This window comes from Macaca nemestrina, chromosome 3, assembly GCF_043159975.1.
Source record: "Macaca nemestrina isolate mMacNem1 chromosome 3, mMacNem.hap1, whole genome shotgun sequence".
NCBI classification, from domain to species: Eukaryota; Metazoa; Chordata; class Mammalia; order Primates; family Cercopithecidae; genus Macaca; species Macaca nemestrina.
In genome coordinates this window covers 2,265,267-2,292,605 of record NC_092127.1, presented here as the reverse complement: position 1 = coordinate 2,292,605, position 27,339 = coordinate 2,265,267, and the positions used below count along the sequence as shown (strand labels likewise).

At 38.4% G+C, this 27,339-nt stretch overlaps 1 long non-coding RNA gene across 1 annotated transcript in view; it reads right to left on the bottom strand.

Moving 5' to 3' along the window:
- Positions 1 to 17,238: 17,238 nt before the first annotated feature.
- The window catches only part of LOC105466536 (uncharacterized), a 51,134-nt gene continuing 41,033 nt past the window's right edge, over positions 17,239 to 27,339 (bottom strand). The window contains exons 4-5 of the long non-coding RNA XR_978244.2: positions 25,465 to 25,523; positions 17,239 to 17,349 (exon numbers count right to left, since the gene is read on the bottom strand). This is a non-coding gene — a long non-coding RNA (uncharacterized lncRNA). The remainder of the gene's footprint in view (positions 17,350 to 25,464; positions 25,524 to 27,339) is intronic.

Genomic DNA, 27,339 nt, shown 5'->3' with positions numbered 1-27,339 from the left:
GAGTCTTGCTGTTTTTGCCCAGGCTGGAGTGCAATAGAGCAGTTTCTGCTCACTGCAACCTCCGCCTCCTGCCTCCTAGGTTCAAGCAATTCTCCTGCCTCAGCCTCCCAAGAAGCCTTTAATTTTATATTCTTTTTTTTTTTCTTTTCTTTTTTTTTTTTTTTTTTGAGACGGAGGTTTGTTCTTGTTGCCCATGCTGGAGTGCAGTGGCATGATCCCTGCTCACTGCAACCTCTACCTCCCAAGTTCAAGTGATTCTTGGGCCTCAGCCTCCTGAGTAGCTGGAATTACAAACACCCCCCACCAACCAGATAATTTTTGTATTTTTAGTAGAGACGGGGTTTCACCATGTTGCCCAAGCAAACTCCTGATCTCAGGTGATCCTCCTGCCTCAGCCTCCCAAAGTGCTGGGATTACAGGCGTGAGGCACTGCGCCCGGCCTTATTTTTATATTCTTTACATCAAGGAGAAAACTACCAAATGAAAGCCAACTTTAATACCATTAACTCTTTAACTGAGATGTTGTTATTTGAAAATATTATGCCAGAATTATTGTTGAACATTTATCGGACATTCTGCTAAGAATTTTGCTTAGATTACTTCACCTAGTCCTCAGAATAACAATTTATCATTATCATTTTACATGTAAGGAAACTGAGACTTAAATAATTTATTCAAGATCATATAGCTGATTAATAGAGGAAGTTAAATTTGAACCTTCCTACTCTGAGCTACTCTTCGTGAGGCAATGGGTAGATTTGCTGGAAATATGTTATCTAAAGACAACTTAAATGGGATAGCACGCTCTTTCCTCTTGGACTGCTTCTCTAGAGATAGCTTATGGTATTATAAGGAAATTCTGAACTTGATTTCTTTATAGGGGCAACTCAGTAGTTCCAAATGACAGCTCACTAGGCTTTACTCAAGGGGGTTCACATTGTTATTGTTATTATTATTATTATTTTGAGACAAAGTTTGGAGTTTCACTCTTGTCGCCTGGGCTGGAGTGCAGTGGTGCAATCTCGGCTCACTGCAACCTCCGTCTCCTAAATTCAAGAGGTTCTGCTGCCTCAGCCTCCCGAGTAACTGGGATTACAGGCGCTTGCCACCATGCCCAGGTAATTTTTTGTATCTTTAGTAGAGACAGGGTTTCACCATGTTGGTCAGGCTGGTCTCAAACTCCTGACCTCGTGATCCGCCTGCCTAGGCATCCCAAAGTGCTGGGATTACAGGTGTGAGCCACCACATCTGGCCCACATTATTTTTTAAGTTGTCCCAGCTTAGTATCATTCTTTGGTTAACATTTTAGCTCTTGTGAAAGGGGTTATTGTATGTTACTATTCAACATTGACTAAAGTCTCTGTTCAAAGTAATGAAACAAGAAAACAATTAGAAAGGAAATACAGAATAGTGAGTTTTCTCTGCAGGAAGCAATTGGTATTAACTGTGAAGAGAGAAGAAGGAAACAAACTTCTGTAGTCTTGGAAACATTATTTGAATATGTGTTGAGGCTACATGGATATATAGAGTACACACACACACACACACACACACAGACACAAACACACATAAAATCATTGAGTTGCATGCTTAAGACTTGAGTATTTTGTTGCACATTTGCTCTTCTATAATTAAAAATAATAATAATAATAATGCCAGATTTCTTCCTAAACCTGCATCGTATGAGCCACTCAGGACCATATTTTATTGTGGAATCATAAACCATATTGAAATATTTATATCCCTATTTATTTTATTTTATTTTATTTGTTTTATTTTTTGAGACCACATCTTGCTCTGCCACCCAGGCTGGAGTGCAATGGAACGATCTCAGCTCACTGCAACCTCCTCCTTCTGGGTCCATGGGATTCTCGTGCTTCATCCTCCCAAGTAGGTGGTATTACAGGTGCACCCTCATGCCCGGCTAATTTTTGTGTTTTTATCAAAGACGGTGTTTTGCCATATTGGCCAGGCTGATCTCGAACTCCTGACATCAGTTGATCCACCTGCCTTGGCCTCCCAAAGTGCTGAGATTACAGGCATGAGCCACCGCACCAAGCCTATATCCCTATTGCTATCCATTTCATCTCCTGATGGGAAATCAGCCAAGAAGAGTATGAAAGTGTTGATCACTTTTATTGGCATTACTGACCTTTACCTCTCTGAGGAGGAGTCAGCTATGGATCAAACTGTCTTATCTCAGTGCATATTCTAAATAAAGAGCTCATGCAACATACATACTTTTATTACAACTGCAAGAACCTGAAGAAGTAGGAACAGGCAATTTAAATGTGGAATAATAAGCTTAATGCAAATTATGATTTTTAACCTACCTTTTAAAAAACATCTGAATTTTTTAAATTTTTTAATTTTTAATTTTTGTGGATACATAGTATATATTTACGGGGTAGATGAAATGTTTTGATAACAGGCATGGAATGTGAAATAATCACATCGTAGAGAATGGGGTGTCCATCCTCTCAAGCATCTATCCTTTGTTCTACAAAGAATCCAATTTTATTCTTGTAGTATTTACTTAATTTATTTATTTATTTTTTATTTTTTGAGATGGAGTTTCACTGTGTTACCCAGGCTGAAGCCCAATGGCACAATCTCGGCTCACTGCAACCTCCACCTCCTGGGCTCAAACAATTCTCCTGCCTCAGCCTCCCGAGTAGCTGTGATTACAGGCGCCCGCCACCATGCTCAACTAATTTTTTGTATCTTTAGTAGAGACAGTTTCACCATGTTGGCCGGCCTAGTCTCAAACTCCTGACCTCAGGTGATCCACCCGCCTCGGCCTCCAAAGTGCTGGGATGACAGACGTGAGCCACTGCACCCAGCCACTCTTGTAGTTACTTTTAAATGTACAATTAAATTATTGTTGACTATAGTTACCCTGTTGTGCTATCAAATAGTAGGTATTATTCATTCTATTATTTTTGTACCCATTACCCATCCCCACCTCCACCCTAGGAATTTATTTTATATGTGTTAAGTGATCAGTAGGATTAGTAAATATTACAATATTAGAGATATACATTCAATTTATTAGCAATAAAAAGAAAATTAAATTGTTTAACAATATAATTTACAGTCAATAATGAAAATATTATGACCAAAATCAAAATAAAAACATTTTTTCTAAGGCAAATAATTTTTAAAAACACAATTTATGAAAGAATACAAACTAGAAATAAATTTAACAAATTGTATGTACAACCTTCTAGGGGAGGTAATACCTTTTCTTCTGATCTTATGGCTGAAACCCCTATACCAAAAAACAGATTAACAAGAGAAAAGCTTGCAAATGTATTTAATGTAAGTTTTACATAACACAGATGCCTTCAGAAATGAAAGCCCAAAGAAACAGGGAAAACTGTTTTATGTGAGGCTGGATGAAAAAGTAGATCGTTGTGAAGAAGTACAATTGGCCGAAAGGGGTATGATCTAATGCTAATAAACTGAGGGGAATTTAGCAGGGTCTGTTTGTTCAGATTGTTCTCTGTGTCCTTGTGTCTTTAGAGATAAAGAAGTTCTTTCCTCCAGGTATAGAGAAGGTAGCAGGCTAAGCTTACGCTGTTCAAAACGTGGCCTGTGACCAGCCCCAGCAGCAGCAGCATCTGAGAGCGTGCTGGATTGTGACCTGGAGAACATCAGGACCCACCCAAGCCTACAAAACTAGAACCTATAATCTTAGCAAGACTGCAAGTGATTGACATACATTAATTTTATGAGAAGGGGAGGGGAGCAGAAGGAAGGGAAGAAAGAAGGGGAATGAGGGAAGGAAAAGGGGAGGGAGAAAAGGAGAGAGGAAGAAAGAAAAAGAGAAAGAAAAAGAAAATCATAAATATAATCCAGGCTGGACACAGTGACTCATGCCTGTAATCCCAGCACTTTGGGAAGTGAAGGCGGGAAGATCACTTGAGGCCAGGAGTTCGAAACCAGCCTGGGCAAAAGGAGAGAGACCTCATCTCTATAAAATTTGTTTAAAAATTTAGACGGGCGGCACAGTGGCTCATGCCTGTAATCCCAGCACTTTGGGAGGCAGAGGTGGGTGGATCATGAGGTCAAGAGATCGAGACCATCCTGGCTAACATGGTGAAACTCCATCTCTACTAAAAATACAAAAAATTAGCCAGGCGTGGTGGTGGGTGCCTGTAGTCCAAGCTACTCAGGAGGCTGAGGCAGGAGAATGGAGTGAACCTGGGAGGTGGAGGTTGCAGTGAGCCGAGATTGTACCACTCACTCCAGCCTGGGAGACAGAGTGAGACTCCGTCTCAAAAAAAAAAAAAAAAAAAAAAAAAAAAAAAAAAAAAAAAAATTTTAGATGGGCATGCCTGTACTCCCAGCTAATTGGAAAGCTAAGGCATCACTTGAGCCCGGGAGTTTGAGGCTGCAGTGAGCCAAGACTGCGCCACTGCACTCCAGCCTGGGCCACAGAGTGAGACTGTCTCTTTAAAAAAGTAAAAATAAAAATAGAAATAAATAAAAATAAAATCCGAAACTGCTTACTCTCCAAGGCCACAAGAGTCAGGAGAGAACTCTCTTGACTAGACCCCATGGAAATATCTGTATGGGCAAGCCTTCCTTACAATCTGAACTGTAGCTATAACCCATTCAGTACAGGAGGTAGGAGGGGGCTCCAGGCTTACTTCCATTGCCCTGAATCTGATAATCCAGGACAGGTACTCATTCACCAGGTTACCATCTATATAGTTTTGGTTAATGGAAATACATTGTGTATTTGGAATTACTAGGCTAACCAGCATTCCTGGTTATTTTTCAGATCACTGGAGAATCATTTCTAGGATGCTTCCATACTATAACTCCTTGGTGCACTGTTTGCATTTTATCAATGCAAATAAAATATCAGCCAATAACTGTATCCTTTGTATGCCTCGTCCCTTTCTGAGTGAAGAGACCCCTTGTACATGATGAGTGATGTGCCCTTATAAGCACCAAATCCTGTCCTGGGACTTCTTACTCACTTTACAGCAGATCTATTTCTTGAATACATTATCTGCTAAATTGAATGTATGAAATAAAAATTATGACATCAGAAAAAAATTTTACTGGAAAAGAGACTGTAAGATAAGAATTTACAAACACCTACTATCAAGAGAAAAATGTTAAGGTAGAATATTAATAAATTGATGACAGTTTATTTGTAAATTTTGTACTTCATTTTTACAAATAGATCTGGTAATAACCATTAGTATTTAATGTTTAGAGAAAATTAGTTCTCCACACTTGAAGATTTATGAAGTACAACTTTTTGTAAACGTGGAAAATTTTAAAATGTCATTGAAATTAACCTGTAGAATAATATGAATTAAATAAATGCTATTGCTGTACCTCAGACTTTAAAAAATCAAAAGCACTTTCTAGATTAATCTGAGTAATCACAGGCCACTTAAAGTAACCATGAATATAAAGTGGAACAACCAACCTCAGTTCCCTGCATCCGAAGGTTTAGACCTATTTTAGTTCATGTGCTGCTACAACGAAATTCCACAGACTAGGTAATTTATAATCAGCAGAAACTTATTTGGCTCAAAGTTTGGAGTCTGGAAAGTCCACAACTGAGAAAATGCATCTGCATCTGGTGAGGGACTTCTGTTGTGTCGTAACCTGGCAGAAAGCATCATGTGGGAGAGAGAAAAGGAGGCCACGCTCATCCTTTTACATGGAACTAACTCCAGAAACAGTGGCATCCATCCATTCATGAGAGGGAAGCCCTCATGACCTAAGCATCTCGTAGTGGTCCCACTTTTCCACACTAACGCACTGAAGATGTTTCTAACCCATGAACCTTGGATGACGAACTTAAACCCTAGCAACACCCTAGCTGATTCACAGATATTTATGCTAAAGCCTAGTTGATACAGTTTGATATTTGTTCCCTCAAAATCCCACGTTGCAATGTGATCCCCAGTGTTGGAGGTGGGGTCTAGTGGGAGGTATTTGGTTCGTGGGAGTGGATTCCTCAGAATGGCGTGATGCCTCCCTGTGGTAATGAGTTTACACAAGAGCTGGTTGCTCAAAACATCCTGACATCTCTCTTGCTTCCTCCCTCACCATGTGACACATCTGCTCCTCCTTCGCCTTCCACCATGAGCGGAAGCTTCCTGAAGCCTCACCAGAAGCTGAGCAGATGCTGGAGTCATGCTTGTACAGCCCACAGAACTGTGAGCCAAATAAACTTCCTTTCTTTAAAAATGACCCAGCCTCAGGTATTCCCGTGTAGGAATGCAAATGGACTAACACACTAGTTATTTTCAGATATTTGTAAGTATTATCATCCTTCATCCAAATACAATTTTTAAAATATTTTAAATGAAAATAATTTAAGAACTATGGAGCTGGATAGTAAAAGAGAAAAAATATTATCTTAATATAATTTTAGTGGGTTTATACATCAAACATTAAGTGGGCAAAGTCTTAAAGCACTTGCACAAAGCTGAAAACCAAGGAAAAAGGTTACCCAGTAGATCTCTAACAGACACGCAGAACTGATCTGTGCAGCAGTTAGTACAAAGTCAATCATACATGGAAAATCAGATAATACGATTTTGAAAGCTTTGGGACATTTCCAATTTGGAGTAACAGAATGTTAGCCAGCATGTGCCAATACAGCCTTGCCAGTTACTTATTGCTGACATTCGTTCTGATTAACCCATGATTAGCCTGAGCTGAACTGATTAGTATAGTTTACATCTCCCTGGGTTAACTACAGTCCATCCTCATTATTTGCAGATTCCAGATTTATGAATTTGCCTGCTCATTAAAATGTATTTGTAACCCTCAAAACAATACTCCCAAGTGCTTTCCCGGTCATTTATGGACATGCACAGAGAGGGCAATTTGTTTAATTATTTATTTATTTATTTCAGTAGGTTTTGGGGGAACAGCTGGTGTTTGGTTACACGAATAAGTTCTTTAATGATGATTTCTGAGATTTTGGTGCACCCATCAAGTGAGCAGTGTATACTGTACCCAACGTGTAATCTTTTATCCCTCACCCCTCTCCCACCGTTTCCCCAAGTCCCCAGAGTTCACTGTATCATTCTTATGTTTTTGCATCCTCATAGTTTAGCTGCCACTTATGAATGAGAACATACAATGTTTTGTTTTCCATTCCTCAGTTATTCACTTAGAATAATGGTCTCCAATTCCATGCAGATTCCTACGAATGCCATTATTTTGTTCCTTTCTATGGCTGAATAGTGTTCCATGGTATATATTTATACCACAATTTCTTTATCCACTTGTTAATTGATGGGCATTTGGGCTGGTTCCATATTTTTGCAATTGCGAATTGTGCTGCTATAAACATGCATGTGCAAGTATCTTTTTTCCTATAATGACTTATTTTCCTCTAGGTAGATACCCAGTAGTGGGACTGCTGGATCAAATGGTATTTCTACTTTTAGAAATCAGTTCTTTAAGGAATCTCCACACTGTTTTCCATAGTGGTTGTACTAGTTTACATTCCCACCAGCAGTGTAAAAGTGTTCCATTTTCACCACATCCATACCAACATCTGTTTGTTTTTTAATTTTTTGATTGTGGCCATTCTTGCCAGAGTGATTTTGATTTATATTGTGGTTTTGATTTGTATTTCCCTGATAATTAGTGATGTTGAACATTTTTTCATACGTTTGTTGGCCATTTGTGTATCGTCTTTTGAGAATTGTCTATTCATGTCCTTAGCCCACTTTTTCTTGCTGATTTGTTTGAGTTCCTTGTAGGTTCTGACTATTTGTGCTTTGTTGAACATATAAATGGCAAAGATTTTCTCCCACTCTGTGGGTTGTCTGTTTACTCTTTTGATTTTTTTTTTTTCCTCTGCAGAAGCTTTTTAGTTTAATTAGGTCCCATCTATTTATCTTTGTTTTTGTTGCGTTTGTTTTTGAGTTCTTGGTCATGAAATCTTTGCCTAAGTCAATATCTTGAAGGGTTTTTCTGATATTATCTCCTAGAATTTTTATAGTTTCAGGTCTTAGAGTTAAGTCTCTGATCCATCTTGAAATGATTTTTGTATAAGGTGAGAGATGAGGATCTAGTTTTACTCTTCTACATGTGGTTTGCCAATTATCCAAGCATCATTTGTTGAATAGGGGTCTTTTCCCCACTTTATGGTTTTGTTTGCTCTGTCAAAAATCAGCTGGCTGTGAGTATTTGGGATTACTTCTGGGTTCTCTATTCTGTTCCATTGGTCTATGTGCCTATTTTTATGTCAGTATCATGCTGTTTTGGTGACTATGGCTTTATAGTATGGTTTAGAAGTAGGGTAATGTGATGCTTCCAGATTTGTTCTTTCTGCATAGTCTTGCTTTGGCTATGCGGGCTATTTCTTTTGTTCTGTATGAATTTTAGGATTGTTTTTTCTTGTTGTGTGGAGAATAATGGTGGTATTTTGATGGGAATTGCATTGAATTTGTAGATTGCTTTTGGAAGTATGTTAATTTTCACAATACTGATTCTACCCATCCATGTGCATGGAATGTGTTTCCATTTGTTTGTGTTGTCTATGGTTTCTTTCAGCAGTATTTTGTAGTTTTCCTTGTAGAAGTCTTTCACCACCTTTTTAAAGTATGTTCCTAAGTATTTTATTTATTCTATTTTTTGCAGCTGTTGTAAAAGGGAATCAGCTCTTGATTTGATGTTCAACTTGTCACTGTTGGTGTATAGTAGAGCTACTGATTTGTGTACATTAATTGAGAGAGGAAAATTTTGAGTCCCCTTATGCACAGGTCCCCAGCCAAGGTCAACAGTCGGCCTGTGCTTTCTTGTTTTAGTTTCATTCGGAGCTGACCAGAGGATGGAGCTGGGTGGGGCAGTGCAGCCTAGTGCGAGAAGCTCCAGCCCTGTGCCTGTCTGACACGGGTCAGTGGAACTGCCTCAGGCAAATCACACTTCTGAACCTTGTTTTCTCTTTTCTAAAACAGAATTTTAGAAATTCTCGAAAATATGAAAAGAAAATAGAATCTAGTCATCTTTAGGATTTATGATCATGTCATCTGTGTCAAGATATGTGGATATGTGGATATATCTCTATCTGCATCTGTATCTATCAGCATTTCCCCGAGGAGCAATGACACCACGTTTGCTAATTCAGTATTGGCAGTAACTTTATAGAACATAACTACAGTAAATGACAAGAATCAACTGTATATAAATATATTTATTATATGTCCTCTCAATTTAATTTTGTAGTGTAATTACTTATATATTACATAGATTTATCTTACTTGATTTTAAATTTTTTCATATAAGCTACAGTCAAACTTCACTTAAGGATGGAGATTCATTCTAAGAAATGCATCATTAGGCAACTTCACAATTGTGCAAACATCATAGAGCATACTATGCAAACCTAGATGGAATAGCATACTACACACCTGGGCTATCTAGTACAAGCTATTGCTTCTAGGCTACAAACCTGTACAGCATGTGACTGTACTGAATACTGTAGACAATTGTAACGTAGTGGTATTTGTGTATCTAAACATATGTCAACATAGAAAAGGTGCAGTAAAAATATGGTATAAAAGATCAAAAATGGTCCACCTGCATAGGGCACTTACCATGAATGAAGCTTGTAAGACTGAAAGATGCTCTTGGTGAGTTGGTGACCAGTAAATGAATGTGAAGGCCTAAGATGTTATTGTGCACTACTGTAGACTTTATAAGCACTGTACACTTAGACTACACTAAATTTATTGTTAAAATTTCTTCCTTCAAAAATAGATTCACTTTAGTTTACTGTATCTTTTTTATTTATAAACTTGTTTTTTTTTTTGACTCTTCTGTAATAACACTTAGCTTAAAACACAAACATATTGTTCAGCTGTACAAAAATATTTTCTATCTTTATATCATTATTCTATAAGCTTTTGTCTGTGTTCAAACTTTTTTTTTACTTTTATAATTAAAAAAGAAAACTAAGACATATGCACACACATTAGCCTAGGCCTACATGAGGTCAGGATCATCAACATCACTGTCTTCCACATCCACATCTTGTCCCACTGGAAGGTCTTCAGGGGAAGTAACATGCATGAAGCTGTCATCTCCTATGGTAACAATGCCTTCTTCTGCATACCTCCTGAAGGACCTGCCTGAGGCTGTTTTACAGTTCACTCTTTTTAATATAAGTAGAAAGAGTACATTCTGAAATGACAATAAAAAGTTTAACACAGTAAAATACACAAACCAGTAACTTAGTCTTTTGTACATGTTTGTACATGCTAGTCTTTTATATGACTGGGAGCACAGTAGCTTTGTTTACATCACATCACTACAAACACAGGACTAATGCATCATGCTAAGCTTATGATGCCTGCGATGTCACTAGGCAACAGAAATTTTTCAGTGCCATTATAATCTTACAGAACCACCATTATATATGTGGTCCATTGATGATCAAAACACGTTACTGGCACATGGCTGTGCGTATAAGTACAAACTGGATAAAATATATGTAACTTTATTCTATCTAAAATTATTTCCTCAAATAATGCTAAGTATTTTAAAAATAATGCTCTTTCACATTAAAAGTCAATGAATTTTTTTGGTTTTTGTTTTTTGCTAATAATAATTTTTTTACATTTCTAACTTTTAAGTTCAGAGGTACACGTGCAGGATGGGCAGGTTTGTTACATAGGTAAACATGTGTCATTGTGGATTGTTGTAGAGATTATTTCCTCACCCAGATATTAAGCCTAGTACTCATTAGTTATTTTCCCTGATCCGCTCCCTCCTCCCACCATCTGCCCTCCAATAGGCCTCAGTGTGTGTTGGTCCCTCTTATGTATACATGTGTTCTAATCATTCAACTCCCACTTATAAGTGAGAACATGCAGTGTTTGGTTTTCTGTTCCTGTATTAATTTGCTAAGGATAATGGCCTCTAGCTCCATCCATGTCCCTGCAAATGACATGATCGCCTTCCTTTTTATGGCTGCATAATATTCCATGGTGTATATGTACATTTTTTTTATTCAGTATATCATTGATGGGCATTTAGGTTGATTCCATGTCTTTGCTATTGTGAATAGTGCTGCAATGAACATACACATGCATGTGTCTTTACAATAGAATGGTTTATATTCCTTTGGGTGTATATCCAGTAATGGGATTGCTTGGTCAAATAGTATTTCTCTCTCTAGGTCTTTGAGGAATCACCACAGGGTCTTCCACAATGGTTGAACTAATTTACACTCCCACCAACAGTGTAAAAGCGCTCCTTTTTCTCCACAACCTTGCCAGCATCTGTTGTTTTTTGACTTTTTAATAAAAGTCATTCTTACTGGCAAGAGAGGGTATCTCATTGTGGTTTTGATTTGCATTGCTCTAATGATCAGTGAATGCTGAGCTTTTTCTCATATGTCTGCTGGCCACATGTATGTCTTCTTTTGAGAGTTGTCTGTTCATCTCCTTTGCCCACTTTTTAATGGAGGGTTTTTTTCCTTATAAATTTGTTTAAGTTCCTTATAGATGCTGGATATTAGACCTTTGTCAGATGCGTAGATTGTGAAAAATTCCCCCCATTTTGTAGGTTGTCTGCTTACTCTGTTGATAGTTTCTTTTGCTGTGCAGAAGTTCTTTAGTTTAATTAGATTCCATTTGTCAATTTTTGCTTTTGTTGTAATTGCTTTTGGTGTCTTCATCATAAAATCTTTTCCCGTGCCTATGTCCTGTATGGTATTGCCTAGATTTTCTTCTAGGGTTTTTATTGTTTGGGGTTTTACATTTAAATCTTTAATCCATCTTGAGTTGACTTTTGTATATGGTGCCCAATTTCAATTTTCTGCATATGGCTAGCCAGTTCTCCCAACACCATTTATTAAACAGAGAATCCTTTCCCCATTGCTTGTTTTTGTCAGGCTTGTCAAAGACCAGATGGTTGTAGGTGTGACATCTTATTTCTGGGCTCTCTATACTGTTCCATTGGTCTATGTGTCTGTTTTTGCACCAGTGCCATGCCATTTGGGTTACTGTAGCACTGTAGTATAGTCAGGTAGCGTGATGCCTCCAGCTTTATTCTTTTTCCTTAGGATTGCCTTGGTTATTCAAGCTCTTCTTTGGTTCTATATTAATTTTAAAATACATTTTTCTAATTGTGTGAAGAATGTCAATGGTAGTTTAATAGAAATAGCATTGGAATTAGAAATAAAAATCTATAAATTGCTTTGGGTAGTTTGGCCATTTTCACAATATTGATTTTTTCCTATCCAAGCATGAAATGTTTTTCCATTTGTTTGTGTCCTCTCTTTTTTAGCAGGGGTTTGTCTCTTCTTTAGCAGGGGTTTGTAGTTCTCCTTGAAGAGGTTCTTCACTTCCCTTGTTAGCTGCATTCCTAGGTATTTTATTCTCTTTGTAGCAACTGTAAATGGAAGTTCATTCTTGATTTGGCTGTCTGCATGCCTGACATTGGTGTATAGCAATGCTAGTGATTTTTGCATATTGATTTTGTATCCTGAGACTTTGCCGAAGTTGCTTATCAGTTTAAGAAGCTTTGGGACTGAGACAATGGGGTTTTGTAGATACAGAATCATGTCATCTGCAAACAAAGATAATTTGACTTCCTCTCTTCCTATTTGAATACTCTTTATTTCTTTCTCTTGTCTGATTGTCCTGGCCAGAACTTCTAATACTATATCGAATAGGAGGGGTGAGAGCAGGCATCCTTGTCTTGTGCTGGTTTTCAAGGGGGATGCTTTCAGTTTTTGCCCCTCTGGTATGATACTGGCTGTGGGTTTGTCATTTATGGCTCTTACTATTTTGAGGTATGTTCCTTCCAATATCTAGTTTATTGAGAGTTTTTAACATGAAGGAATGTGGAATTTTATCAAAAGCATTCTCTACATCTACTGAGATAATCATGTGGTTTTTGTCTTTAGTTTTGTTTATGTGATGAATGACATTTATTCATTTGTGTATGTTGAACCAACCTCGCATCCCAGGGATGAAGCCTACCTGATTGTGATAGATAAACTTCTTACTGTGCTGCTAGATTCAGTTTGCCAATATTTTGTTGAGGATTTTTGCATTGATGTTCATCAGGATATTGATCTAAAGTTTTCTTTTTTTGTTGTATCTCTGCCAGGTTTTGGTGTCAAGATGATGCTGGCCTCATAGAATGAGTTAAGGAAGAGCTCCTCCTTTTCAATAATAATTTTTATTAGTTTAACTATTTCCACTTCCTCTTTTCCTCCCCCTGGTAACTTGTAGGCGTACACATTATCTTGACTTCTCAAGACACGATCTCAGAATTCTCCAGTCATCAGTCTGCAAGAACTCTGTGCAACAAAACCATTTAAAGTCTACCAGAGCCTAAGTCACTGGAGCATTTTGTTTGAAGTTGTTTATAACCAACTTCCAGAAACATTGAATGTCAATTGCACTATACTTTGAAAAGAAGTTATTTGTCCCTATAGATTTCTTACCAAATTTTGTTTGTTGCAACAGAAAGGCCTTTTATTTTAGGTGAAAAATGACTTCTGATTTGATTTAGTCAAAGTTTTAATTTAGGTTTTCTAGTTTCATTTTCTTTTTCCTCTTCTCTAATCTTATACAAAATATCCCAATACTGCAAAATGTGCCTGTTTGCTATAAACAAAAGCAGGCTCTAATAGAGTAAAAAGTTACAAACATACTAAGATGTCTAATTAAGATACTTATTGTAAAATTGGAAAAAATATTTATAAAAATAGACAATTTAAAAAAATCTAATTGCCCAGCATTTCTAAGTATTCACAATTCTACATTGCACAGGACATGTTTCACTGCTGTAACTAAATTTTAAACAAAAGAAATGAGCTTTTAATCTTGGGCACCTAGAAATAGTTATTAATATAAAAAAACACAAAGTTCTATAACACAGAACTAATATGATATATATGGTTATTGGTCTTATGTTAGATCTTAAGATAAAACTTTTTCAAATAGGTATTCAAACATTACAATACACTGAAAATTTTTCTAAAACCTTTTCTATTTACATAACATTTTATTTCTGAAAGCAAACGCACATTGCAAAAAGGGCTGAGTTTACCAAGGTTACAAAATGAATCAGCGGAAGAACAAGGAATATAATTTAAATCTCAGACCTTGTGGTAGCATCTAATAGACTCCTCATTTCCATCAATTTCCAAAAACACAGTATTGTTTTATGGAGAAAGCAAAAGCATTTCACATTTTTCTGCAGTAAGCTATTAGAGTGTAGTATCTTTGGAGATCAAGACTCTGCATTGCTCTTCGAGGTGCCTACATGAAAAATAACTGATTCCACTAAAGAGTAGAGAGGAAAAACAAAACTGGAATCAAGTAAATATGAGGACTTACAAACATACAAAAGGCTTATTTTTAAATTCACGAAGAACACTAAACATGTTTCTGATTCTCAATTTTAAATTCTCTTTTTGCTCCAACAATTCCAACTGGATTTTACACAATTGGATTTAACCCAAAATTCTATTTCCATGTAATAGCACTGAAACTGGACCCAATATTTGTCTAAAAGGAGACCTTGGCCTCCTTACATTACCCTTTCATTGATTCACAACCTTGCACTCAGAAGGTGTACACCACAAAATGGAGATATCCCAGCAGGAATAGAGAGAGAGAGAGAGGAAAAGGGTTGGGGAGCTGGTGTGTCCTGTCCCCTTGCTGCGACAGTGACTGTCATACAGAGAGGACTCAACTCTGTCCAGTTGTCTCTTTTCACCAACCTTTGCCTTCAAGGCCATTAAATTTCCTCTATTCACTTAGCTTCACCACCAGCAACTCGATGCCTATGTTAGTTATCTATTGCTGTGCAACAAATTACCACGCCTTGGTGGCTTCAGACAGCACACATTCATTATCTCAGGTTTCTATGGGTGGAAATCTGGACACCACTTAGCAGCCTCCTGTGCTTCGGCATATCTTACAAGGCTGCCATCACAGTGTTGATGGTGCTGGGTTCTCATCCGAGGGTCACCTCCAAGCTCACTGGGATTTTGGCAGGCTTCAGTTCCTCGCAGGCTATCAGACTGAGGACCTCAGGTCCTTGCTGGTGGCTGCCCAGCAGCTGCCATTGGCTCCTTGCTATGTGGGCTTCTTGAGATGGCAGCATTACTCTATCTGAGCCAGCATGGGAGAGCAGCAATAGGGAGAGTGGGACAGGAAGGCAAGAGTTAAAATCTTATGTGACATAATCACAGAAGTGACATGCTACCACCTTTGCTGTACTCTTTTGGTTAGAAACAAGTCACAGGTGCCACCCACAGCTATGGGAAGGCGATCACAGCAGTGTGAATACCAGGAGGCAGAAATCACTGGGGACGTCTTCGAGCCTGTCTACCAGGAGACTTGAGCTCAGGCCCAGGTCTATTTGTCCTAGACCAGCAATCCATTATTTCAGCCTTAAATCAGATGCTTAGAACTTCATTTTGGTGAGAAACTAGTTTATTGTCTTTTTTTTTTTTTTTTTTTTTTTTTTTGGCTTGATACCTGGTTCCAGCCTTGTTGTTGATAACTGACTACTTGCCTGCAAATGTTTCCCCTTATTTCCTGAATATATTGCTCTTCCATTTCTCCTCGCCATATGTTCTGTTTTGGACTCCGGAATGAATACACTGCTTCTCATGCACATTTGCTGACTGCCCACTGCTGAATCTCCAGCGAGGCTTTACAACTGGTTAGTTGAATACTCTCAAATGTAGAAGAGGTTAGTATCTTTGACTACTAGTGCTTTTACCACATCTCTGTGAACCCCATAGACTAGTATCTGCTTTTCAAACCTGATACGTATTTCTTTGTACAGATTTCCTAAATTAACAAGTCTTATTCACATATTGTGACACTTGCCGTTCTCCTGACTTTTAGGCCGGCCTGGTTTCCTGACCTTAACTCATTCTCTCTGACCCACCCTGACGATGCCTGAGCTGGGGCTCTGATACATGTTTAATTGCCAGCAAAACCCTTTATCTCTTATAAATCCCTCTCCAATTCCAGTTCCGTATCTAATCATAACATTCACAAGGATTTAAGAAAATACAATTACTTATTGAAGCACAAATCTGTAATGATGGAGGAAATAGGCTTTCAAAGAAAGTATATTTTTATAGTAAATATTTAAAACTGTCAAACTACTTATTCTTGAGGTTTCTTCTTTTTAGCAGATAGGTCAAGTAGAAGAAAAGGCGATTCTCTAGGGAACATTATTCCAAAAAGTGCATCTCTGTATAAACCATGTTTTTGCTCTTTCCTGTGCCTCAGATAACCTCCCGTATCATCCATTTTTACATGTCAAAAGCCCGTCTACACTTGAGGTCCACTTCACTGGATACTTCCTCCTTGGCGTTTTCTCTGATCACCCTAACCCAACACAGTGAGTCCCCTTTCTAAACCCCCAAACAACACTCATACTGGTCGTGGAGAATATCATACATGTCACTTTTTATATTCTCCTTTCACGATCCTGATGGGTTGTAAATGTCTGTATACCAAAAACAACGTATTTCTTACTTTTTTACCCATTGAGATAGATTCAGTGTCAACATATTTTTAGTACATTTATGTGAGTAACATAGTAATACTCAAAGTTTCATTATGAATAGATGATACCCACTTCAGGAGACAGAGTTGAAATCTTTAATATCCTATGTGATTTAATTAAAGACCAAAATAACTATTATCATATGAGATGTTAGTATGTATTAATTAAAGATTAGAAATAAATGGCAAAATTCATTTTTTGAAATATTTTCCCACAGTTTAACATATCAATAAATATATTTTCATTTTCTTCGCCTTATATCTTCCTATTTCTTAGTAATCCACCAGTTTAATTTGGGCATATCTGTATCCCTAAAATAAAAAGGGTTGCATTTTTGTACATGGATACATTAATTCAAGGTATAGCAGCACTTGAAATACCTTGAAGGTCTTAAAGCATCACAAAGCTGAACCTTAGAGTCAGTATCTGAACTCCATAAAGATGATCTCTCTGTGGCAGCAGCATCAGCTGCCAGCCTCACCATGGGGGCCTGCAGGAAATGTGGAGGGCAGTGGGGTGCCCCACCTGGGTCCTCCTTTCCGGGAGGCACTATCTCTCTGGTAGCTGGGAGTACTGAGAGAACAGGGCTCTCAGCTGTCAGTCCTCTTTGAGGATTGCTTCAGCTAAAGAATACTGCTTCACCCAAGCCCACAGCTACTGACTAACCACCATACTCACCCCGTGGGGCAACTATGAAAGGTCATTCCAGGTCCAGAGCTCTCAGTAGATTAGGCTAAGTCCTTCGTTGGATCTTCATTTCAGCTCAACGGTGGGCTAGTCGCTTTCTTCTCTTCCCTCCTGCAGGTGTTAATCCTAAAATTTATTTCCTAATAAACACCCTACTTAAACATTTTCATCTCAGAGTCTGTTTCCCAAATACTTTAACTTGCAGCAAACACTAGGATGCTCTTGGGAGGAGGGAGGATTCCCACAAAGAGATAAAATGATTATTCTTTGCTGTTTCTACCTAGAGAAGGTTTTTTCCAACCTTTGGTACTATTGATGTTATGAGCTGGATAATTATTTGCCATTAAGGGCTACCCTGTGCATTGTAGGATGTTGAGTCGCATCCCTGGCCTCTACCACTAGACGCTAGTAGCACACGTGCATATGTGAGCACACAAGCATGCACGCACACACACACAACCCATGTGACAAAAATGTCTCCAGATATTGTCAAATGTCCCCCAAAGAGCAAAATCCTCCATTGAGAATGACTGCCCTAGGGCTAATTCTGGCAATGGGAGAATAACAAGCAATGAAAGAAGCTGGTGTTGCCCAGACGCCAGGGGTAGCAGCTGACAGGACACAGGTAAGTGGAGGCCCAGCACAGGCAGTCAGGAACACCTTCCTCCCCCACCCAGCCCCTGACTGCACCCCCACACCACCTCACCACTGGGTTAGCTGTGAAGAGCTGAGATTCCATAATTTGGAACTAGAGGCCAATCGATCATTCTGGGGGGTGCACGATAACGTCTGGAACGTCTTTTATCTTGGTCAATGCATATGGTATTCACTATTTATAGGCTTCTGAAAGGTGTCAAATTCTCTTCAGTCTGATGAAAAGCAGGATTCTCCAATTCCACAGAGAAACTGTAGGTTTTAGTTGTTTTCTTTTTCTCTCCAAATTCTTGAAGTGTCAGGGTTCTTAAAGGCTTTCCGGATCTGCTTTAAATGTCCTGGGTATGCATTTAAGTAAGATAGACACTTCCTTCACATATAAGCTCTTCAATTGCAGGGAAGCTAGGGTATGGGAATTCTAGAGAATTTCCTTCACTCTTGAATTCCTCAATTTACATAGAAAAAGCCGGAGTTGGGGCAGAAGGAAGTATCAGAGGTACACAGGAACCGGCGTAAACAGAGTATCTGCAAGTTGGAACATATTCAAAATACTATCACTTAGTGCTCCAATTACCACTACTACTATTATTGTCACATGTCATTTCCATCCACATTTTTTTCCTTCTTTTTTCTGTTTTTTAATGGAAGTATGATTGACATACGAAAAAGCAGTATATATTTAATGAATATATCTTGATGAGTTTGGAGATAAGTATATATCTGAAATCACCAACAGAAGCACTGCCATAACCTTACCCATCACTCTCCAAGGTTCCTCCCTCCCTCCCTTTTTGTATATATAATACGAACATCTAACATAAAGTCTACCCTCTTCATAAATGTTTACATATATATATGGTGTGTTACCTACATGCACTATGCTGTGCCAATCTCTAGGCTTATTGACCCTGTGTAAGTCACCCTGGGGACCCTTAGATCAACATCTATCTGCTGCCCACTCCCCCCAGCCCTGGTACCCACCATTCGACTCTCTGTTTCTATGAATTTGATTATTTTAGATTCATGACATAAATGGGATCATGTACTATTTGTCGTTTTGTACCCAGCTTATTTCATTTAATGTCCTCCAAGTTCATCTATGTTACAACAAATGGCAGGATCTCTTTTCTTTTTTTTTTTTTTTCTTTTTTTTGAGACAGAGTTTCACTCTTGTTGCCCAGGCTGGAGTGCAATGGTGAGATCTTGGCTCACCACAACCTCCACATCCCGGTTCAAGTGATTCTCCTGCCTCAGCCTGCTAAGTAGCTGGGATTACTGGCATGCGCCATCACACTCGGCTAATTTTTGTATTTTTAATAGAAACGGGATTTCTCCATGTTGGTCAGGCTGGTCTCAAACTCCCAACCTCAGGTGATTTACTCACCTAGGCCTCCCAAAGTGCTGGGATTACAGACGTGAGCCATCACGCTTGGCCTGGCAGGGTCTCTTTTTAAGGCTGAAAAAATATTTCATATTTTGTATATACTACATTTTTTTTCTTTTTAATTTCAACTTTTATTTTAGATTCAGGGGTAAAGGTACAGGTTTGTAGCCTGATGCTGAAGTTTGGGGTATTAATGATCCATGAGCGTAGTAACCACTAGTTTTTCAGCCCTCACTCCCCTTCCTCCCTTTCTTTTTCTGGAGTCCCTGGTGTCTGTGTTTGTCATCTTTATGTTCACAAGTGTCCAGTGTTTAGCTCCTACTTATAACAGAGAACATGTGGTATTTGGTTTTCTGTTACTGCCTTTGTTCGCTTAGGATAATGGCACCCAGATGTATCCATGTTGCTGCAAAAGACATGATTTCATTCTTTTTTATGGCTGCATAGTGCTCTATGGTGTGTAGGCACCACATTTTCTTTGTCCAGTCCACTGTGGATGGGCACCTAGGTTGATTCCATGTCTTTGCTATTGTGAATAGTGCTGCAACAAACACACGTGGCATGTGTCTTTATGGTAGAATGATGTCTTTTCGTTTCGGTATACAGCCAGTAATGGGATTGCTGGGTTGAATGGTAGCTATGTTTTACGTTCTTTGAGAAACATCCAAACTGCTTTCCACAGTGGCTGAACTAATTTACATTCCCACCAGGAGTGTATAAGTGTTCCCTTTTCTCCAAGCCTCACCAGCATCTGTTATTTTTTGACTTTTTAGTAATAGCCATTTCGAATGGTGTGAGACAGTGTCTCATTGTGGTTTTGATTTGCATTTCTCTGACGATATGTAATGTTGAGCAGTTTTTCATGTTTGTTGGCTGTTTGTATGTCTTCTTTTGGGAAGTGTCTGTTCATGTTCTTTGCCCACTTTTTAGCGGGGTTGTTTTTTGCTTGTTGACTTGTTGAAGTTTCTTATGGATTCTGGATATTAGATCTTTATTGGATACAGTTTGTGAATATTTTCCCCCATATTGTAGGATGTATGTTAGCTCTGTTGATAATTTCTTTTGCTGTGCAGAAGCTCTTTAATTAGGTCCCACTTATCAATTTCTGTTTTTGTTGTAATTGCTTTTGGGATCTTAGCCATAAATTCCTTGCCAAGGCTGGTGTCCAAAATGGTGTTTCCTAGGTTTTCTTCCAGATTTTTTAAAAGTTTAAGGTCTTACATTTAAATCCTTGCTCCATCTTGAGTTAATTTTTGTATGCGCTGAAAGGTAGGAGTCCAGGTTTAATCTTAATCATTTGGTTAGCCAGTTATCCCAGCACCATTTACTGAACAGGGAGTCCTTTCCCCATTGCTTATTTTTGTCAACTTTGTCAAAGGTCAGATGGTTGTAGTTGTGCAGCTTTATTTCTGGGCCCTCTATTCTATTACAATTGGTCTATGTATCTGTTTTTTGTATCAGTACTATCCTGTTTTGATTCCTGTAGCCTTACAGTATAGTTTGAAATCAGATAATGTGATGTCTCCAGGTTTATTCTTTTTGTTTAGGATTGTTTTGGCTATTTTGGCTCTTTTTTGGTTCCATATGAGTTTTCGAATAATTTTTTTCTAATTCTGTAAAGAATGGCATTGGTAGTTTGATAGGAATAGCACTGAATCTGTAGACTGCTTTGGGCAGTAGGCCATTTTAATGGTATTAATTCTGCCAATCCATGAGCATGGAATGTTTTTCCATTTGTTTGTGTCATCTATGATTTCTTTGGTAGTGTTTTGTAGTTCTCCTTGTAGAAATCTTTCACTTCCTTAGTTAGAGGTATTCCAAAGTATTTTTTTTTTGTAGCTATTGTAAGTGGGACTGCATTCTTGATTTGACTCTCAGCTTGAATGTTATTGGTGTATACAAATACTATTTTTTTTTGTATATACTACATTTTCTTTATTCAGCTCTTCATGGACATTTAGATTGTTTCTATGTCTTTGCTGCTGTAAATAATGCTACAATCAATGTGAGAGTGCAGATATTTCTTCAAGATCCTGATTTCAATTTTGAGAGGTTTATACTCAAAATTGGGATTGCTGGATCATATGGTAGTTCTATATTTAATTTTTTAGGAACTTCCATGTTTTTTTCCATAGTGAATGTACTACTTTACATTTCCACAGTTAATGTACTAATTTACATTTCCACCAGTGTACAAGAGTGCCCCTTTCTCCGTACCCCTACCAGCACTTGTTGTTTTTTGTTTTTTTGTGAATAGCCACAATGACAGGTATGAGATGATGTCTGGTGGCTTTAATTTGCATTTCTATCCACATATTTTTTGAGGATAAATACAAAAAGGAGGTGCTTTTATATATGTGTGTGTGTCACAAAAGGATTATATGCAAACCAATTGCAAAATACAAATGCTGCATTTCAACACTGTCTTTAACCATTGTCTTAATTTTTGGATTTAAGATTTTAAAATAGCTATAATTTATTTTCTGTTAACCAACTTAATTTTTACATGCTTACTAATGCACCTTTGTATCACAGTGTTTAGCATTAGCAACACTGTGGGAGAAGAGGCAGAGAAAATACCCATGAAATACAGGTAATTTTTAATTTTATGAGACAGTTTCTTCCCATGAAGAATTTATAACTTTCTCAACTCTAATCAAATTCCCTGCCACAGGAGCACGTTCTAATTAGAGCCGTCTGCTCCTAGCAGGATATTCATCCCAGGCCAATGTATGGTGAAACATTCTAATCCATTTTAAGCATGTAATTTGTTTCTGCACTAAAATTCTAGGCAAAGAGCAGCTGGATGTCATTGGAGACTTTTCTTACACAATGAGGGCAAGGAAAGTTAAAACAGGAATTCACTGAGTGGAAACCACGGATCTGTAATTAAGAAATATTAATCTAGGACATGCAGCGATAAAAATCAATGACCAGCTGCTCATATCATGCTTATTGAAGTAGTTGACCCTAGAAAACCTACTAGCATCTCATTTGCTCATAGGCTTTCGCCTCTCCTTTTCTTGGATCAAGAGACATGGATTTATTCATCTATCCACTCATTTATTCATTCACACTACAGCCATTGACAATTTTTGAGCAAGGCACTGTGTTTTGTGCTGAAGACAATATGCCTACAGATGTAAGTCACTGATGTGGTTTTCAAAAGTTGGTAGACAGCGTGAAATAATGTCAAGAGTGTTTTAAAAGGTCATTTTAAAACTTCCCTTGGGGGCAGAAAAGGAATAATGTGTGCAATAGTCTGTTTTTATTCCTACCATACACATAGCAATTAAGTGTAAGTGTTATATTATTCCCTCCACAACTCGTATATTAGTACATAATTACAAGAATTGAGATATCTCAGATACTTTGTAAGGATGGCACATCTTTGACATAGTTGTTTGTATTCAAAAGCCACCATGAAACTCAGAGTGGATACAGGAGCTATAAAAGTAGAAAAAAAAGACTATTCAAATTTCCATTAATTGGAAATGATTTTAAAGGAAAATGTAAAATACTAATTCAGATGTCCATGAATGACTCCTAGGAGACAAGGTAACACACACACCCCCACACACACAGTCAGAAGCTACCTCCTGTTAGGGTCTTTTTTGTATTGGATTTTAAAATTTCTACTTCAAGTTCACAATTAAATGCAAATACTTAACAGAACTGTTCTTGAGCTCTTCACTGCTAATAACCTCTGCTGATTTTTCCCTCCTCTCCTCTACCCCTTTGCTTCAGCTCCAGTTTCCCAAATTTCTGTGACCGGGGAAGGAGCACATTGAGACAAAGAAAAACACCACGCCTCCTGAAGACAAAGGGATGCAATCACCTGACCCAGAGATTCGTTTTTTAAAAAACAAAAAGACACACACACACACACACACACACACAAAGCTTTGCATATTGAAGTGAACACCAACAGTTTCAGATTTCAAAATGGATGAACCCACGTGCACACGGGCACACAGGCACACATATGCACACACAAATACATATGACATGATTTATTTCAGCAGAGCATCAGAATGCAATAAAAAACAAAAAGATATCATATATTTTACAATTATTCTCTATTAAATGTGGAACCAAGATTAAGCTCCGGCGACAAAAAGAAAATCCTAGACCCAGGACCAGAGCAGCTGGTGGCTACAAGTAACGTCGCTGAAGTGGTTCGGCTGTGACAGAGCCTCAGGTGTAGACTGCTAAGCAGAAACATCCTTGTGGGTACAGACACGCTCCCACTGCTCCCCAGAGAAACACAACCCGCTCCCACTGCTCCCCAGAGAAACACAACCCGCTCCCACTGCTCCCCAGAGAAACACAACCCGCTCCCACTGCTCCCCAGAGAAACACAACCCGCTCCCACTGCTCCCCAGAGAAACACAACCCGCTCCCACTGCTCCCCAGAGAAACACAACCCGCTCCCACTGCTCCCCAGAGAAACACAACCCGCTCCCACTGCTCCCCAGAGAAACACAACCCGCTCCCACTGCTCCCCAGAGAAACACAACCCACCAATTTCAAATGCAAGTTCATCCCGGAAGCAAACCTCAGAACTATACTGATGACATATCGATGCCCATATGAAGAGTGGAGGCCCAGCGCTAAAGGAAAGCTGTCTCTAAACAAGTCATCACAGAAGCATATCCGTCATTATTGCCAGTAATACTTTGTCAGCCTTCATTCATCCTTTCTATCACAAGAGCTTATATGAAGAGACTTAGCCTGTAAACAGTTGACTCTGAGCTCATTTCAAATCAGCCACACATAGGCGAGAGTTATAAATAATGCACGCAGCGAGGCTGCAGAATGGTTTGAGTGCATGCAGAATGAATGACCACACTGCATACATCTTACCAAGTGTCGATTTACTTTTGTTCACAACTGGATAGTGGCTGAGCATAGACATCTGTATAAATATTGGCCAAGACGAGTCTTCCAACAAACCATACTAATTAGGATGCTGTAAAATAATCGCAAACCAAAAGACTGCTGAACAGTTTACAGGTAGAGCATATGTGGGCCCTGAGGACAATGTATATTCTACTTGGCATGTACATCATGGATTTAGAACTAATAGAGATCCTATCTTTTTAGTGCCTGAAGTGGCTAAAAAATATCTTCTTAAGTGGCCAAGCGTGGTGGCTCATGCCTGTAATCCCAGCACCATGAGAGGCCAAGGTGGGAGGATCCCCTGAGGCCAGGAGTTGGAGAGCAGCCTAGGCAACATAGCAAGACCCCGTCTCTACAAAACAAATAAGAAAATTATCCAGGCATGATGGTGCGTGCCTGTAGTCACAGCTGTTCAGGAAACTGATGCAGGAGGATCACTTCAGCCCAGAAGTTCAATGCTTCAGTGAGCTATGATCACATGTTTTATATATAAAATATGTCATATTTTATATTCAAGAACATATATATACGTGTGTGTGTGTGTGTGTGTATCTTTTAGTTACCTTGATGGAAATCAGTGGTTTATACTTCCCAAAACCCAATAAGATATTTAAGCATATTTTTTCATGCTGAAGTTATTTATTTACTGCCATATTGAGGAAAGTATGATGGAAAAGAAATAAAGAGAAGAGGAGAAATAACTATCTTTAAACTGCCTCCCAAGATTCACAAATAAGCTACACAAAAACTCTAAGCTCTGGCCTAGCAATGTTTTTGGTGTTTGGGGATCTTTTTTCACCAGCTCTACTTTAAGCTTCTATTAAGCTTGTCAAATTGATTTCAGATTTGTTATACGCCTGGCACAGCAGGCACTATTTAAAATGTATGTTCCTGGCAGCGGAGGTGGGGCAGTGCCATCCAGTCTCAAAGTCAGCCGGCTTCGTCTGGCACCTTCATCCCATGTACATGCTCATATTAATCTGCCGTCTAACAAAGATCTGGAAAAGCCTAGTATCTTCCCATATTAAAGCCAGATCATTAAAGAAATACCTCTTTAGATTGTATAGAAGGGCAAGAAGATAATACTTAATTTCTAAACCAAATTGGTTTCATAGAAATTCTGCCTTTGGCTGATCGCTTCACTTTAGTAGAACAAAACAATAAATTTTTATCCCTTTTCACTGAAATCCTTGGTTATCTCTGCATCAGGGAAGAAAATAATCTCTTCTATTAAGATTAATATTGTTACAGGAATATTATGATGATGATTATTATCATAAATTCACCTCTATCGTTGCTTTCTTGCTTGTTTGGTTTGCTTCTTTCTTCTTTGAACACACCATACCTGAGGAAGCAGAATCACAGGCTGATGATATCAAACTACTCTGTTTGGCTTAATGTAATTATGGACTAGTTGTGAATAAAAATATGTACTGACCTCTTATTATGTGACTAGCACTAGGTTAGGTAAATAATTTTTTTCTTTTACCCAATGGGTAAATGGTCTCTTCCCACAAAGAGTCCTATGACTAGGTTGGGTAGGAAAGCCGTAGCCATGAAACAATTAATGGATGGAAGGGTGCTCTAGTGCAGAGTCGTTTGTACTAAAAGCATCAGAGAGGCTTCACAGAAAGACTGGAACTTGAGGTGAGTCAGGACGTTTCATAAAAGATGGATAACTAGCAGAAGAAGGAGGAGCTGGCTTGGCACCAAGCCTAATGTATGAAAGAACATGGTTTGTAATATAGGAAAGCACAATCTATCTGTAATACACACATACTTAAATATTTAAAATTGACTCAACAAGTTAAAGACCAGGCTTTGCCAAAAGTAGACACTAATGTTCCTATGGTTTGGTCTTTCAAAGAGTAGATTCTTTGAAGTATTTCAAATTGTATTACCCACTGATGGAGTTTAAGAAGAAAGGGAAAGAAAACCAGTGCAAATCAATTCCTGCTGACAACAACACTTACACATCGCTCTTTGGGAGTAACTGTTTTCCAAGGTGTAATTAGGATCTTTTGTCCATTCTACATAAGATATGATAACATCACAAATACAAAAATGCAGTGGATTTTATATTTTAAAATATAAATAATGAATTAGATGTCGTGATGGCCAACTGCTTAGTTGATTTTACCACTCATGGCTACATGACAGGGCTCACAAGGGCAAGAGCCATTAACAAGGGTAATTCCCTCCTGTGCCTCTCTCCCCTTCCACAGACCCTGGCCTGTAATAGGTGCCATTCCAGGCCTAAGTGCTGAATGAATAAATAAATGAATGAATTGTAGATGTGGCTTCTGATAATAAGGAAATTCAAACTACTGCATGCTCTTTACCCAAAATGACTGTGTGGAAAGAAAAGAAATACTGCTTCTATTGAGATGTTCCTTCATCATAGGAGGTCATATGAGAAGTTTGGGAGAAGAAGGGAGAATGACAGTAACAACAGGGGATTGCTCTTCGTCTCTAATGCTAAGGATCAAAGACCTTTCTCCTGTTTGAGGCTGACTGCATTTGCATTGTACACTTTTAGATGATGAATAATTAGACGTTTTGTGTGTATTTATGATTGGGGGTTAAATTTTAGGCTGTGAATCCTGATATCAAAATTTAGAAGCACTGACCTCTACTTATTCATGTATTGGTAACAAAAAGAACTTTCCAAAGTTCTCCAAATTTGGTATCACCTTAGAAGAGATAATCTCATTTTACACTTGAATAACCCAGTATTTCATTAAGCACTTAGTATGTACGGAGTTCAGTTAGCTATTGTTCGATAATCCAATAGATGTTGATTTTTGGGACTTACCTTGGGGGAGATAATTCAGAGACAGGACAGGACAAGCAAATATTAAAGACTTAATTACTAGACAGTGTAACGCATATATAATGAGTACCATATAAGTCAATTAAATAGCATTGTAGGACTTAAGAAAAGTAAGAATCACTACTAATGGAATATTCTTGGATGACTTCATGGAGAAAAAAACAATTGTGCCTTCGACGAAGGGTGAGATTTAGAATGATGAAGAAATTCGAGTGCGTTTCAGGAATTCATTCATAGCATGAAGAGAATTACCAACGGCCACGACACGTTTCGAGAAAAATGCAGACTCACTTTGCTAAGGGTGGCTGTTCCTATGGGAGTGGGGAAG